The following is a 17,990-nucleotide window of genomic DNA, read 5'->3' on the forward strand; positions in this document are numbered from 1 at the left end:
TCCCAGAGCATTTGGTAAGGATCAGGGTTTGGCCTGGCATTTCTGGTGTGAGTTTTCCCAGTTTTCCTCCTCTAGCCTCTCTAGGTCTGATATTCCCACAAGGGCAGAATAGCCGTTTGTCATCCAGATCGCACCCTCCTCCACTATCCCCTCCTGGGGCTATGTTCTCACTCCCTGGGGGAGGATGAGGTCCAGGGTGAGTTCTGCAACACAGAGCAACATAAGGAGGCCGAGTCATTGCCTAGGGGGAACACAGGGTACTCAGATCTGAGCCTTTGCCAGGAAACAGGCTGTGCCGGCCTGCAGGTTGACAATGCCCTGGGCAGTGAGTCGAGCTGAGCCTTTCACGCTCTGTGTGGCTTTGGTCAGCTCACGCTACATCTCTGAGACCATCAGCTTCCTCATGTAAAAGATGAAGAGGTTCCCATGCCCCTGGTTTGTGAGGCTTACATGAGGCCATGTGGAATGGAAGAACTCGGTCATTGCAAAGACTCTGCAAAGGTTAGAAGCTGCCAGCAACCCACTCTCTGGGTTCCAGATTTTTCCTCTTTAAAAAAACGGATGGTCTTTATTATTTACCACTGTTACAAGAAAGGTGGGCAAAATGAAGTGCTTTGTAACTCCACCACCAAATCCAAGCTACCACTCAGAACTTGGTGGATTTTGTTGCAGACTGAAAAGATAATGATGAGCTTAGGGTCTTCTAACAGTCCTTCTGAAGTCACCAGAGATTCCAAGTTTAGGACGGTGGTATGTATTTCAGCTTAGACAGTCCTTTTATTAATCTTGTACAAAGGAATTCGATAAATGGTAGCAAGTGGAGGAGTTTAAGTGCACGAGCACCACTTTCACCCTTGCTCAGGCTCTGCTGAGTCTGCTATGCTAACTTTCTCTGCACCTTCTACACAATTAACTGCTCAGGCCACACACTGGCCATCAATCAATGCATCACCATTGTTACTACTCCAGAGCCCAGGCAGCAGGAAGACACTGAGCTCATAGTAGGAACCCAAGTATTATATCCAGGTAAAAGGCTAACTAAAGGTGGCTGGGGCAACCATATCAGGTCCTTTTATTGCAGTATTGCAGGGTCACATGGCTGCAGGTATATAAGCCTTAGTAAGCCTCATGCCGACGCACTGCTCAAAGAAGCAGGACTTCACCTTGAAGAGTCAGAAGAACATTGCCGTAAATCTGAGTTTGTCTCCGATGGACACGGGCACTCCCATTCTGCTATCTCCTGGTAGGGTTGGCTAAGCCTGTCCTTTGATGTATTGCATTAACTGTAATGGCTGTTAGATCCATGTGTGGAGTGTTTGCTCTCCCTGGTCCTGCAGCCTGTCTTCCGCAGAACGGTTCCTCTCAACTGACCATTGCTGCTCTGGAGACCCTGGTGCTGGCTGAGAAGTCCAGGTGAGGTAGGAGATGGCAGTGCCAGTGAGGACTTGAGAAAAATGCTGCTCTTGTTCCCAGAAAGTGAAGTGTTGAGTTTCCTGTGGCGACCTGGAATGGAAGACAGAACAGCCCAGGCAGAACTTGTCACAGTCTTCCACGAAACCTGGGTTCGGGTGGGTGTTGTCAAGGGCTTCCAACTTTTTAAATGTGAACTAACATTTTAGCCATGACATGCTGCATCTCACTTGGTCCTCACAGTAACCATAATGCCCAGTTTACAGACAAGGAAACTGAGGATCATAGAGTTAAAGTCATATGCTCAGCATTAGCCAACTGGTCAATGGTGGAGCTGGAATATAAACCCGAGGCTTGGGATGCCTTCTTCCCAAGGGATTGCCATCTTGGGTGGATCAGTTCACTTCTGTTGAGAGGATTTTCACCTTTTCCTGTTTCCACTGAATTTTTCCATTGATGATCTTTCCCCTACTTTCAACGTAGGCCTCATAACTCCTCATTCTCTTTCACACTTAGAAACCTGCCTCCCTCCACTTGTTCTCTCTCCAAGGTCCCATGTGCTTCTTCCTCTACGCTCTAACTCTAGCTCTGCTCTCTGCCCAGAATGTCTTTCTCCCACTTTTCCAATGAGCTCCACTCGTGCTTCAAGTTTCATGTTAAATAAAAATCTCCACGGAAGCTTCATCAATTCACCCTGACGGAAGGGGTGACTCTCTTAGTCCTTTCCAAGCACAATATCTTGACTCTACTTTAAACTTTGTCACACTGTAATGTACTTATTTAACTTAGTATTTTCTCTCTCTAGATTTCGAGTCTCATAAAAGCAGGCACTGTGTCTGACTTCTTTGCCACAGAACCCTAGAACCTAACACTGCCTTGAATGTAGTGAGGATACAATTCTGACTTTTCGAATAGGCTGAGAAAAAAAAGGAGGCTGGCAAGGAGTAGACTAATCCTAACGTTTGATGAATTGTTTTAACAAAGAAAGTCTTGCCTGCATAGTCCAGAACCTCTCAGACCTTGGCTGCCTACTTCACTTTTGCTTGATAAACTCTGCCTCCTTTTATAAATTATTTTTCTTAAAGACTAATTTGTAAATTTGAAAACAGAATAGGCTGAAAACCACAACAGAAGCTTGGAAATATCTGTTAACAACGGGTAATAGGATAGAGTAAGGGCGAAGGGTCCTGGCTGCTCTGGGACTCAGTCTGGCTCTGCCCTTGCTGACCTGGTGATGCTGGGTATCTCCAACTCCTCAGGGCCCCCATCTCTTCATCTGTAAGTGGAGCTGAATAACATCTACCCGGAGGTGTGTTGTGAGACAAAATGAGATGACACACAGGTTAAGCACATACCACGGTGCCTGGAAGAGTCTAAGGAGAATGTTACTAGCATTATTCGTGTCTTCTCAGTCCTTCCTTTATCCAAAATTCTTGTTTTATAAAGGAATCAAAGTGTACATTCCACCTTAAACTCCACGTTTTTAAAAAATTTCTCTGGGTCCCATATAAATTATGGGACTCAAAGAAGACAAGCACCGTGTTTCCCATCTTTGAAATATCTTCTTAGAGAGAACAAGGCACAGTTATGGAAAGTACTTCATCCCTGAAAGATCACATGGTTAAACCACATGAGGAAGGATCAGCTAATTTAACAATGATCTCAGTTCCTCTACTAATCTCCAGCAACTGTGGAAGATGTTTCTTCCCCCTGCAAATCCCAGGTGAATGTTACCAACTTGGAAATTCGTGGTCACCTAGTCTCACAATTCCACTTCCCCCCAATCACATCCCTCCCCAAATGAACTTTTTTCAAGATAAACTTATCACAATTCCATGTCCTACTCCTCTCTTCTGTGACACATTTCTCATCTGGCTGATCCCTCGTGACTCCTGGCCCAGAGCTAGAAATGCCTTCCAGCAAATTCTGCAGGTTCCTTTACCACCATGAGCTGACCAGATGTGGTTCAAGTTGACCTAGTGAGCCAGGCTCCTCACATTAAGATTGGCCCATTTGAATTGCAGCTATCACTGTTTTAATCATCTCAGCTTGATCTGTCCATTACTAAAGGCACTGGTCACAAGAGGCTACTTAAATTTACAATTCAATAAAATAAAACATACCATCAGCTCCAGTCTCACTAGTCACATTTCAAGAACTCAATTACCTCATGTGGCTCAAGGCTTTAAACAATGCAGACGTAGAACATTTCCATCATCGCAGAAAGCATATTGGAAAGCATTGCTTTGAGCTACAAAAAGCTGATGTCGAAATAATAATGGCTAAGTAAAGATAATGACGTGAGAGAATTTTACAGGGGTTTAATATTATAGAATTTTTTTTACATTTAGTGTATTAGTATTTATTTCCAATTACTTGTGAAGAATTAAAATTCCCAAGATATGTACTGATCATTGAAGCACGTATTTGAACTTTTTACTCTGGGTATGAGTGTAATATGAAAAGAGCCTGAGGTAGGAAGAGGCAGTGAAAGGACTGGGGAAATGAAAATCTCCTATTTCATAGGCACCCACAATGTGGATTTTCTAGCTGAAGGAATTGGGGATGATACAGGAATGGGCTCGTGTTTTTGGAGGATTAGGTGGGTGTTGGACTAGAGGACCCATAGGTATCATACCAAGTGAAGATCATTACAAAAAGATATACTGATGAAATAATGATATGGACAAAGATGTTCATCAATATTACTTATGAATGTAAAACATTTGAGACAATTTTAATATCCACCAATAGGAGACTAGTTATGTAAGTTATGGTAGATAGTGTGAAATGAATGTATTTATGAGAGGCTGTGGAATGGGACTTTTTCCATTGTCTCATAGATTTTAGCTGAGACTTCATAGGTAAAGATAATCATCAGTGAGTGCACACTCATCCAAAAGAAAAGTGCTAAATACCTGAAGAGAAAAGCATTCAGAAGTGGCCAGAGTGATCGGTGGCCATCACTCACCTCCAGCCATCTAAGAAAATGTTAGAGCTTTAATAAAGGTAGGATTCACAAGATGTTTTTGGAAGGGATGTCATAGAACTAAAGAATACTGTGTTCCCTTCCACCAGACCAGGTGAGGGGCTTTAAAAGAACCAACTATTCACAGTTGAGTTGAATCTTCTGCCAGAAGGGACAACTGACATTCCAGCCCCAAGCTGAGTGCAACTGAACTGCAGAAACATTAGACTCCCGACCACACTGCTGTCCAAGTAGAGCATGAAAGAGTGCTTGGAAGAGATTGAGATGCATCCCCTGAGGTTGGGAGGCATAGAGACTATTGTCTAGGTGGTGAAAAGCAATGGGAGATGACTTCCCTTACAGAGTCTGAAAGGGCTAGGAAGTCTGAGTCTTCTTTTGAGCCAAGGAAATAACAGAGAAGCAGCCAGGCTTGAGACATCTAGGAAGGACTTCAGCAAGAAGGCTGCCAGCTGTGGACTCCTTGAGTGTGTTGCCAGGGGCAATTAAAGAAGGAATTAGCCACAGAGTGCCTCAGCCCATCAGAGAATGCTGTAGTCTGAAAATGAAAAACACCACTCTTATTGAGGGGGATTGGTCATGGACACGCCTTGAGGAAGGACAGACTGAATGTCTTCCAAAGGCTCGTCAACCCAGGATTCCCAGTTCTCTTTCTGTCTTACCACAAATCCTTCTTCTAAGGCTCCAAGAATGTCCCCAACAATAGGAATTGTGATCTACAAGTTTGAGGGTTTTTTTAGAATCCCAAGGTGGAATTTCTCCACCAAATGTCACAAAAACTGTACCTGGATTATGGGGTAAGACTGCCAAGTGGCCATTTCACGCTCCTCATTTCACTGAACAAATCAAGATGAGTTTCCCTGTTGGTTGTACTGATCAATCACCATAACAAAGGAGAAATAGGACTACTAGTCAACAATGGGGGCAGGAATTAGATCTAGAACATGGGAACCTTCTAAGTCTAGTGTAACAGAAGATTACAGCAACCAATACACACAGAGCCATGAGGAGCTCCCATGCCTCAGAAATGAAGATTTGGAACATTCTACTAGGTGAAAAAACCCAACACTAATTAGCTGATACATTGCTGGCTAAAAGCAAAGGGAATGTGGATGAATCGTGAGGAAGAAATCATAAATATCAGCCACGATTTTCTGATCAGAAAACAGGACTATAATATTCTCTTCCTTCTGTATCATGGATATTTATAAGTATAAATGTCATTAATATTATATACCTATGCATTTATTTCAGTTCTTTTCTATCTCTCATGTTCTCTTATTATTTTATATCATGCGTGTAGGTAATATTTAAATTAGAATTTATTGCATGAGTGTTTTAGTCAGCCTTGCTGAGTAACAATCCGCTGCCAATAAAATCTCAGTGGCAAGCAAAAACAAAAATTTATTTCTGTCTCACACATCAGCAGGAGAACTCACCTAAACTGATGATCAACTCATCTAAACTGAGCTTGGCTGAGCTGGGATCTAGGCTGAGGTAGGGTTCACTTTTGATTGTGTCTCTCTTTCTTCTTGGACCAACAGTTTCTGAAGAAACACACTTCTCATGGAAAAATGCAGAAGTCAAAGGAGAAAATCCAACCCCACAAGCACATTTCAAGCCTTATAATATCCCTTGACCAAAGCAAGTCCCAGGACCACCCCCAACGTCAAGGAGCCAGGAAAAACAGAGGAAGTACAGTCTGTCCACCTGGAAGCCATTGGAAGAATGTAGATGTATGATAATATTGATTTGATAAGATTTACAAGAAAGAGATTAACTTAAATACTACAAAAGCATAATGCATCCAATGAACTCATACTTTTCATTTCGAAAAAGAGAAATATCCCTTCCAAATGACTCTGAAAATTTTAGAAAATTATGATAGTATAAACAGTGCCTGTGAACAGTACAGTAGAAGCAATGGACAGGTGGGAGGCAAGCTGGAACAACTGAAGCTGGAGGACGAAGAAGAAGGCCATACTTCTTATAGCCCAGCATTTAAATAATGTGAAAGAAGGAGAGCGGTAAGGAGGTATTCTCTGTGGAGATGGTGCATAGAGGTTGAATATATGAGAGAAAATGTAGTCCAAAAGAGCAAAACTAAGAGTAAAGAGAATGTGGTGAGACCAGGAGGAGGGATCAGAGACTTAGCCCTGATTGGAATCTGGGACTCTCCTGATGGGAACTTTCACTGAGTCTTTTGTGTCCTGTCAACATATCTTTATTGGAACAAATTTCCCACTTCAGTGTAACCAGAACTAAGTTAGTGTCTATGTACAGGGAAATGTTTCAGTCAAAGATCCCAGATGGGAGGTTGACTACTGTACAGGAATGCTGTATAATAGAAGTATGAAGAAATTTGAAGGTTTAATGAAAAAGGTGTCTGGATTCAAGATACAAATGGTAAGTATAGTAGTGTATCAGCATGGCTGAGTTGCTTCAGAAAACTTTAATGCAGGAATCAGTCAGGGAACCTGGTCCTGGAAGTTGGATACCCAAAGAAAGGAGTTGAGTGCAGAAACTTCCTATCAGAAAATCCAGGGAATCTTTTGGAGCAGTGGTGGAGGCAGCTGTTTAACCTGAAGCCAGCAAGTAGTATTAGCTCATAAACAAAATTAACAAATAAAATAGCTTGCATCTGTATTGACCAAGGGAGCAGAAAGAAGTCACAGCGAGATTGAGAGGAAATTATCTGTATGGAGTATATGAACTTAGATCCCAACCCAGTTAGCCTTGTGAGCTCTGCTCCTAGTGACTCTGCAGGGGCAACTTCATGTGAAATATGATGGAAAAAGGTCAGAAGTCCAGGGGACACGGTCCTAAGCAAGAAATATATAGGATGTATACGATATGGGTGCAGTGGCAAGATAGAGTAAGATCTTTAGAGCGTATGTAAGAATGTTCCTGAGAGCCAGATTTGTTCACAACAGATCAAGGAGATTTTTCTGGAGCTCAAATGCTAAAAACTCCCTGGGTCCAGGGGTGTCTGCCTGGAATTCCCTAATTTTGTAGGCATATATCATATGATAGGACAAGGGATGAGATGGTAGGGTAAACAGTAAATTGAGAATATGAGGATGAGCTCCTGTCTTTGGAAATCCCAGAAGTTACAAGACAGCAACACAACCACACAAGCAGCCTTAATAGGAAGAGATATGAAGAGAAACTTGAAATTTTAATCATGATTCTTCCAAAATTTTGCAACAATTGGTACTATATGCCCCTGTTCATTCGGAAATCACAGAAAATTCTCTTATCTGGGCCATCACTCATCTAAGTCCCTCCCCACACCAAAGTCTTACCTTTTGGCTTCTTCATCCATGGCTCTTATAATCTAACAGTGGAGAGCTGGGGCCATGGACACTTCTCGGCCTCTGAACTCTTCTATATTGTGAGATTCCTACTTTGAGAATGTACAAGTGCCCTCACCTGCCTCTTTGTTCAGAAAGCTGCAGTATCACCACTGCACCTTCCTTTGTGAACTTCTGGCAACTGATGATGTTAAGCTCAAAGTAGCATCTGGATAATTGTTCAGAGAAATGCCTAATTTCCTTGGGTTCAGCATATTGGACTAAGGAGGAAAGTCTGAAGGTATTACTTTGGTCTGGGAGTAACTGGAACCCAAAAGATCCGTTCTTCTAAAAGACTAAAAAAGAAAAAAACAAAAATAAAAACAAAAAATAAATAATATCCCAACAACTAAGACTTATTAAATGCTAATGTTCGGTTAGACACTGTACACATGTTATCAGCCAACTCCATGCCACCTGAGATTTGTCAAAGAAAGGGAGGTATATGTACCAGGGTCTGGAAAGGAAACCAGGGCCACAATAGCCCAAACCCCAGAGACTGGCCCCAGACCCCTTGACTCTATGAGAATTTATGCTTCCACCTAATGCCAAATTTATACCTCCATATCTCCCCGTGGAACCAAAAAGCTAGCATCAAGCTTTCCTTGGCCAGGCTCAACCACGTCTAGGTCCATATCTCCAGCACGACAGTGCCAAGCAGCGGAGATATTTCTCTCTACCCAGCTACCCACTGTCTTTTATTCATTTATTGCCTTTATTATCCATCGCATCAAATTTATTTCCTTTTTTACCCCTAAACTCATGGCTAGACACAGATGCAATTCACAGTCCTTCTTCCCACAGTCTTAGAACCGAAAGAATTCTGTGCAATCATCTGGTCTAATCCCCACATTTTAAATTTAGAATAACTGAGGGCCAGAGAAGAGGAGGATGGATTCAAGGCCTCTTAGAAAGAAAGCGGCATTGGTAGAATCAAGTACAGTATCTTGGATCCTATTTTGTCCTAATGAGTTTAATGGGCCTGGCCCAGCATTTGACACAAAAGTATGTAGTACACTTTCCTTGCTGTCAGACCTCTTGTCACATAGTGTCTGTCCTCAAATAGGCAGAACTCCTCCATATATAGCCTGTATTCACAATACAATCACGTTCTAGAATTTCACCTGTCCTCTTCTCTCATATCCCAGCATTTAAGATTCATCTGGGAACTCTTATGCTGAAAAAAAGACCATGTATCAGGAACAGTGGCCAGGGCAGCAGTTGGGATTCTATGAAGCTCTGAAAGCATTAGCTTCACAGTGGTTCCCTTCCAAGTACATGCTTCCTATCTCAGGTGGATTTGTCTCTATCAGTGACATGTCCATTCCCACCATCAATTGATGTCACTTTATTAAGCTCTTATCAAACACAAAGTACCTAGTTACTTCCCTGGACCACTTTTTAGAAAACTGTCCACTCAACAGAGTCAGTGATAGGTTCCACATCCCATCAGTCTTTTCTCATCATTTAGGTGCTCCCTCCCGAACTAGGAACAAAATTGTGGGTTCTGACTACAGGGAGAGAATACCACCTAGGACATTACAAAATTCTAACCTGAGTCTAGCCTCCCAATATTCCAACTCTCTTTCAGGGTAAAGGCTAAGGCAGGAAGGTAGCCCCTCCTGGGGTCTCAGCGCTGCTTTTACCACTATGCTAGTCATCCGGAGCAGCGAGTAAAGCAACAGAAGAGTTCAGATGAACCTCCTGCTCGATGCTATTGGGAGAAGGTGGAAGAAATCTTCTGTGAGCTGAGACAATTCTATTAAGTTGGGACTTAAGTTCTAGGTGGTCCCTCTTACACTTAGTTCCATCTTCCCCTGCTCCACTACCTCTCGGCCTTGGGGCACGACAGGATTCGCCAGGTACCAAACCATGAAGTTAATGAACCAAGGGGGACCTTGTGTCCTCAGAGCCACATCTCACCCTGTCCACTTTCATGGTGTCCTGGAAAAAATGATTTAACTTAATTTAATACAAAGACCTGGGTTCAAATCAGTTTATGGTTTTATTCACTTATTTATTGATATTCTACCTTGTTTCAGAATCATTTAAGGCAGCTTACCAAGATTCATAATATATCAGTATGAAAAAAGTTTAGCTTATACAAGAAAGACACAGCAAAGAAGATATAAGGATAATAAAGTATGGTAGAACCATGGAAATTAGCACGGCAAATGCATGCTACAGGGTCATAGACACTCACTATGAGATGTCATAAAGTTGGCTCTAAGCTTTCGTATTATAAGAGGAGCACAATCAGTTACAAAGTTCAGAGTAAGCATGAGGTTAACCCAAGAAGATACTCAAGAAAAGTGGAAATATTCATGGTAGTAAATGGCAAAAGAGACAAGCTGTTCTCAAAGAGGAAACATTGTGTGGTAAGGTGAATACCAGTCTCCATGACAGCCTCGTGTTAGATTCCAGGGAGAGTTTCCTTGGGCTACTTCTTTAAGGGTTATTAAGCATAGGCTGACAATACACAGTTCAGCGACAATAGTTCTCTGGAGGCCCAACATGGATATGTTTAAAGAATCTAGAAGAAAAAATGGGCTAATTATCTCCATTTTCCCCATAGGCCCCCACAATATATTTTTTCTTTGTCCACTTTTAGGAAGGTGTTGAGAGGCAGTAAATTTGAGACCACTTTCCCCAACAAGATCTGACTTGCAAATAGATTTTTAGCTTGGCTAAAAAGGCTAATTTCCCATGAAACTCATGAAGCTTAAGCTTCAGGCTCCTCACTTGCCTCATCCAAGGCTCAGAGCAGTTTCCTTCCAGGATGAGGAGAGGAAGGAGCATCCCCATCCAAGCATGGAGGCGAATAGCACTGTCCCAACACAGGGGGTTATACTGCATGCCCTAACTGCAGTCTTAAGGTATTACTACATTCACATCTGGACAACCTCACTGACAATCTGCCCTTGGTTGCACTTATCAAGCAAACCGATCTCATATTTGACCTCAAGGAGAAATAACAATCAGATGCCACACTGCAACATGCTTGGGGCCAGCCTTCAAAGCTTCATGGCCATATCATGAACCCAGGACAGGCACAGCCTGGGTGGTAAGGACTTGGTAGAGCTGGATCAGTGGCTATTAGGCTCCAATGAGAGTCCATTAGATCAAGATCAAACAGCTAAAATTCTCTAAGGCCTTGCCCCAGGCATGTAGCACAACCTGAGCCAGAAACCACGGACGAAGTTACAGATGTGGCATTACCAGTGTTATGAGCCCAGAAAGAATCTTTCCTAAACCATCAATAACTTAATTTTTTTATTGAGCTATAATTAACATATAACACTGGGTAAGTTTAAAGGATACAATGTATTGATTTGGTACATTTGTATATAGCTATAGGATTACCACCACAGTGTTAGCTAACACCTCCATCACGTCACATAATTCTTCTTTTTTGTGGTGAGAATGATTAAATCTAGTCTCTCAGCAACTTTGAAGATTATAAAACAGTATTATTCACTATATAATCACTACGCTGTGCATTAGATCTCCAGGACTGTAACTTTAACATTTTAATCAACCATTCTAGAGAAAAGACTGAATTATCTTTCTGTTCTCTCTATAGAAATAAGATATAAAAAAGACATAATCAAATAATAATAAGCCACAAAAATATAGGAAAAAGATATTATAAATATAATTTTAATATATTTTTAAAAAATAACAAATTATGTTATTTTTCTGGGATTCATGACGTCTGATTATTTGTAAGTTTGTGATTTGCTGTAATTTCTTTTCTCATTCCAAATAAAGATTCACTTACATACCTAATTTTGTATGTGTAGTTTTGCATTGTTTTTCTAAAATACGGTTCCCAAAATAGTACAGGTTTCAAGCTCCAAAAAATCTGGACCTTTCTCTGCTTGGCTCTACTACTTCCAACTCTGTGTCTTTGAGCCTCGTGTCATCTTTAGGAAAATGGCAAAAGCAATTCTGTTCTTCCTCTTCCACAGGATTGTGCAAAGAGAAAGATCAAATGAACTAATGAGCATAAAAATACATTGTACACCCCTGACTGTGTAAGAGACATGAGTTGTTATGATTATCATAACAATTATTAAATTTATCATATCAATTATTAAAATTTTAAGGATTTACTGAAAAGAGTGAGATGTAAGAATGGCATTAAGGAAGAAGGGAAATAGCTTATCACCTACCTTCAACTCATGAAATCTGTACACCATGACTTGCTTTGAGGGGAACATGGCTGGACTGGACAGTACTTGGCACATACACCACACAAAATGTACTGACCTTCCAGGATTGAATCTCAAAGAGATGCCTCACCCAAGCCTGAGTTTATTTAATTTATTAAAGAACAAGTGACAGGAATAGAGAATCTGAGAGAAGGTGCTCTAATAGGTGGGTCCAACTCCTCCCAGGGGAGCGGATAAAGGATGGGCATATGAGGGACAAGGGTTTGGCTACAGTGATTGGCCAGAATAAGATGGAACAAGAAAGACAATGATGCTTATGGATATATTGCAGATTACTGCACGGAGTTCTTTTCCCAGTCCATCCCGGCAGAGATAATGAAAGATGAACAGACTCTCAGTTCTCAGTGGGAGCTACACCAAGTCAATAAGGATATCTGGGAGACAGAATAAAAGAAGTCACTTTTTTCTTTCCGTCATCTGGGAGGAGGCTGAATGTGAATAATACGAAGACTATGATCCCTTGGAGAAGACCCTTATCACTGTCATGATCTCCCCAAGGATTACAGTTTACAAAATAAGTGTAATTAAACAGGTGATAAAGTTTTATAGCAACGGTTGGCATTTTTTTTTCCTGTAAAGGGCCAGATATTATATATTTTAGGCTTTTCAGGCTATATGGTCTCTGCCACAATTACTCAACCCTGCCATTTAGCACAAAAACAGCCATAGTCAATGCATAAATGAATAAATGTGACTGTGTTCCAATAAAACCTTATTTACAATCATAAGTGACATGGAAGATTTGGCCTGTCAGTCATATTTGCCAAGAACTGCTGTAGAGGAATTTGACAATTGTAGAGAAAACAGCTGAAAGTTATAAATGTTAAGCAATGCTTTTGGCTGACTCACAATGACAGAAGATAAAATTGGAGTTTAGGGGCTACCTGAGACTGGGGGCAAGGGGGCTCTTACTAGTAGATACCAAAGTTTTTGGAATGAATATCCAAGTGCCTTTATCCTAAAAGTAAGAGTGAAATAGAAATAGATGATGTTACACAGGGAATATAAGCCCAGGTGTGAACCATCACAATTACTTATGGGATTAAGGTGATCTTGAATTCAGTTCCTCCAGCCGAGCAAGTCTCAACCAGAGGTGATTTTGCACAACAGGTGATGCCAACCCTGATATCGGTTTCCCCACATTAAACCCAGCATATATGGGGTTAAAACCAAAACATTCATTCCCTGCTTACTCTCTGGCTTCCTGGCTCCAGAATCTACTATCCTCCATGGAGACAGACACTGTCAAGGACAAGCACCTGGATCATCTCCTCCCCGCAAAGAGATACAGGCTGGTGGGAAAGCTGATGACCAGCAAGGTCATGGGCTCCCTCCTCTCTGCAAGTGTCTCAAGGCCAAAGACAGGCTGGTGGGAAAGCTCCGACCAGCAAGGCCATAGGCTCCCCCTCCCCTACCTAAAACCCCAAATAAAAACCCTTCCTTTTAGCTTTTTGGGGAGTTTGGGATTTCAGCGTTAGCTGCCCTCTCTCCTTGCTCAGCACTGTGCAAAAATAAAATTCCTTTCTTCCACCACACCCGGTGGCAGAAATTGGCTTGCTGCGCAACGGATGAGCAAACTCACTTCAGGTTCGGTAACACAGGAAGATTTGGCAATATCTACAGAAATTTTGGGTTAGCAAAATCGTGGAGAGGGTGGCTTCTACTGAAATTTAGTGGGTAGAGGCCACAGATGCTACTAAACATGCTACAATGCATAGATCAACCCCCACAAAAAATTATCCAGCCCAAAATCCCAACAGGGCCAAGGTTAAGAAAAGCTGCTTAGTCTACTGCCTTCCCGAAGCAGTGTAAATCAAGTTCTCCAAATTATCTCTATAATATTTCAGAAAACATGCCCAGTATGCAAGTTTTTAAAAGACCATGCATACAAAGAGACAAGAACACATGACAAAAACAAGATTAAAAACAGGCAATGGAAGGGGCTGGCCCCGTGGCCGAGTGGTTAAGTTCGCGCGCTCCGCTGCCGGCGGCCCAGTGTTTCGTTGGTTCGAATCCTGGGCGCGGACATGGCACTGCTCGTCAGACCACGCTGAGGCAGCGTCCCACATGCCACAACTAGAAGAACCCACAACGAAGAATACACAACTATGTACCGGGGGGCTTTGGGGAGAAAAAGGAAAAAATAAAATCTTTAAAAAAAAAAAAAAAAAACAGGCAATGGAAGCAGACTCAAAAGGGATTTAATAATGGATCTTTCAAATATAGACTTAACATAACTATTCTTAATATGTTTAAGAAAATGAAAGAAGATGGAAATTTTCAGCAGAAATGTGTCCCCCAAAACTTGAAAGTCTAGAACTGATAAGTACTGTAATTAAAATTCAGTGCTAAATGGAAGTGTTTAAGAGCAGATTAGATACCATGAAGAGAAAAACGGTGAATTGTAAGATAAGAATAAAACTTTAGAACAGGGCACAGACAGAAAAAAAGATGGAAAGCCAAGAAAATAGCATAAGATATAAGAAAGATGGAGCGAAATGGTTAATGTAGGTGTAATTGGAGACCCACAAAAAGAAAAGAGAGTAAATAGAGCTGAAAATATATTTTGAAAAGATAATGGGTGAGAATTTTCCAACACTGGTGAAATATATTAAGCCATCAAAAAATCAGTATGAATGCTAAGCAGGATGAATACAAAGAAAACCACATCTAGGCACATCATACTAAAACTGTAGAAAACCAAAGACGAAGAAAAAATCTTATACAACCAGTGGTGGAAAAATTCAGTATACCTTAAAGGACCAACAGTAAGAATCTCCACTGATTTATCAACAAAATTAATGGAGGCCAGAATTGAAGAGCAATAAAAAGGTAAAAGGGAGACTTCTGGTTTCTGATCCAGCATGTAAGAAGCTTGGAAGTCACCACTCCATCCTAACAACAAGTAAAAAACTGAACAAACTGAAAAAAATCAAAAACGTTTCTTAGATCTGTATGAGGTCACAGGGTAAACCACTGCCCCCAAAATTGGAGAGACCAATAGGCAAATACAGAGAATCACAGCTTACTAGATCAGAAGTCCATGAGAAGCAATCACTTCAGGAACCATTGCCAGGGTAGGGAAACCCAAACTGAAATGGACAATTTGCTGGAGGCTCAGCATGGATGACTTTGAGAGTAAAAACAGTCCAGGGGAACCTAGTGATAGAGAAGGCCTGGCACTTTTGTGAGTTTTATCTCCAGGAACTCTACCACGTCCTCACAATGAATATTAGAGAAAAATCCTCTAGTGCTTCCAGAAGCAGGAGGGGGAAAAACATTCTGAAATATGCTAAAGTATTCTGTTCTCCTTAACACGGTCTGCACTCAGGAGAAACTACTTATTCAGAGCCTAACTGACCTGGGAGAAGGGAAATACCAACTCCAACTGGCTCTATCCTTCCACATGGAGGAAGGGAAACAACAAACTCCAGTCCCCTCTAGCCTTCCACATGTGAAAAGGGAAATACTCAACTCCAGCCCACTCTAGGCATCCCATTCTACCTACAAGGAGGAAAGGGGAGAAACTGAGAAGCATGTATGAAGTTCACAATGCAGAGGAACAGGCTCACTAAAGACTGAAACCTAATCAGAGGACTTATAATGCTTCCCTCCCCCCAACATCTTACCACCACACTACTTGTTTACAGTAATTACTTATTTCTAAAGCCTTATTTAAGCAGTTCCTTTTACTCAGTACATCATGTCCAGCTATAAAGAAATAATTACAAGACATACTAAAAGGCAAAAAACAAATTTGAAGAGATAGAGAAAGCATCAAAGCCAGACTCAGATACAACAGCGATGTTGGAATTATCAAACAAGGGAATTAAAAGCAACTATAGTTAACATGCTAAGGGCTTTCATGGATGATGTAGATGGCAAGAACAGGTGGGCGAGGTAAGCAGAGAGATGGAAATCCTAAGAACGAACCCAAAAGAAATGCTAGAGATCAAAAACACTGTAACAGAAATGAAGAATGCCTTTGATGGACTCATTAGAAGACGGGACAAAGCTGAGGTAAGACTCTCTGAACTCGAAGATCTCCCAATAGAAAAAAGACTAGAAAAAAACCCAGAATATCCAAGAACTGCGGGATAACTACAAAAGGTGTATTCTATCTGTAATGAGAACACCAGAAGAAGAAAGGAATAGGAAAAATATTTGAAACCATAATGGCCGAAAATTTCCCCCAAATTAATGTCAGATACCAAACCACAGATCCAGAAATCTCATAGAACACCAAGCAGGATAAATGCCAGGAAAACTACACCAAGGCATGTCATCGGCAAACTATAGAAAATCAAAAATAAAGAAAAAATCTTGAAAAAAGCCAGAGGAAAAAGTACCTTGCCTATACAGGAGTGAAGAGAAGAATTACATCCAACTTCTCCTCAGAAACGAAGCACCAGAACAAAAGTGGAGCAAAATATTTAAAGTGTTGAGAGAAAAAAACACCAGCCTAGAATTCTGTACCCTATGAAATTATCCTTCAAAAATGAAGAAGAAATAAAGACTTTCTCAGACAAACAAAAATTGAGGGAATTTGTTCTGCCTTGCCAGAAATGGTGAAAAGAAGTAGTTCTTTGGAGAGAAGGAAAATTATATAGGTCAGAAACTTGAATTTGCATAAAGAAAACAAGAGCATTGGAGAAAAAATAAGTGAAAGTAAAATAAACACTTTTTTTTACCTTAATTGATCTAACAAATAACACTTTGCTCAAAATAATAACAGCAACAATGTATTCGATTTATATATATACTTATAATTATAGTTATATGTAAGTGAAATGAATGACAGCAATGATATAAAGGACAGGAAAAAGGATGTAGGATTATTTTGTTATTATAAGGTACTCATACTACTGTCAAGTGCTATATATAGTGTTATTTGAAAGTGGACTTGGGTTAGTTGTGAACGTATATTGCAAACTCTAGAGCAACCACTTAAAAAGTACAACTGATATGCTAAGAAAGGTGAGAAAATGGAATCATACAAAATGCTCAATTAAAACAATAAAAAGCAGAAAAAGAGTGGAAGACAAAAATAGGAACAAAGAACAAAGGAAACAAATAGAAAACACTAAATATAGTGTAGATATTAATCCAATATATCAGTAATCACTTTGAACGTAAACAGACTAAATGTACCAGTTAAAAGCCAAAGATTGTCAGAATGGATCCGAAACAAGACCTAACTATGTGTTGTCTACAAAAAAAACCCACTTTAAATATAAAGATACATATGGACTAACTTACACAATGTTATTTTTCAATAAAAAGAAAGAAAGAAAGAAAGAGTAGCTATATTAATTTCAGACAGAGAAGACTTCACAGCAAGGAAATTTATCAGGGATAAAGAGGGGTATTACATAATTATGAAGGAATCAATACTCCAAAAAGGCATAACAATCCTTAACATGTATGTACCTAACAATAGAGCAACAAAATACATGAGGTTTTACAGACACATATAGGCAGAAAGTGAAGAGACGGAAAAGAATATTCCCTGAAAATGTAACCAAAAGACAGCAAGGGTGACATATTTATATTAGATAAAATAAGCTTTCAGTCAAAATCTGTCACAAGAGACAAAGAAAGTCACTATATAATGATAAAAGGGTCAATTCATCAAGAGGATATAACAATATAACAATAATAAGACAATATGCCCAACATTAGAGTCCCTAAATATATAAAGCAAATATTAACATATCTGATGGGGGAAAAAATACAATAATACTATAATAGTAGAGAAATTCAATACCCCACTTTCAACAATGGATACGTCATCCAAACAAATAATCACTAAGGAAAATTGGATTTGAACTATACTTGAGACCAAATGAATCTAACAAAAATATACAAAACATTTCACCCAACAGCCACAGAATATGCATTCTTCTCAAATGTACACAGAACATTCCTCAGGATAGATTGTATGTTGGACCACAAAACAAGATTTTTAGAAAATCAAGAAGACTTGGCACCAGCCTGGTGGCACAG

General features: G+C 40.4%; 1 pseudogene; it reads left to right on the forward strand.

Moving 5' to 3' along the window:
- The first annotated feature begins 1,128 nt into the window (after window positions 1–1,128).
- The window catches only part of LOC124248207 (GTP-binding nuclear protein Ran-like), a 51,051-nt pseudogene continuing 34,189 nt past the window's right edge, over window positions 1,129–17,990 (forward strand).

This window comes from Equus quagga, chromosome 12, assembly GCF_021613505.1.
Source record: "Equus quagga isolate Etosha38 chromosome 12, UCLA_HA_Equagga_1.0, whole genome shotgun sequence".
NCBI lineage: Eukaryota > Metazoa > Chordata > Mammalia > Perissodactyla > Equidae > Equus > Equus quagga.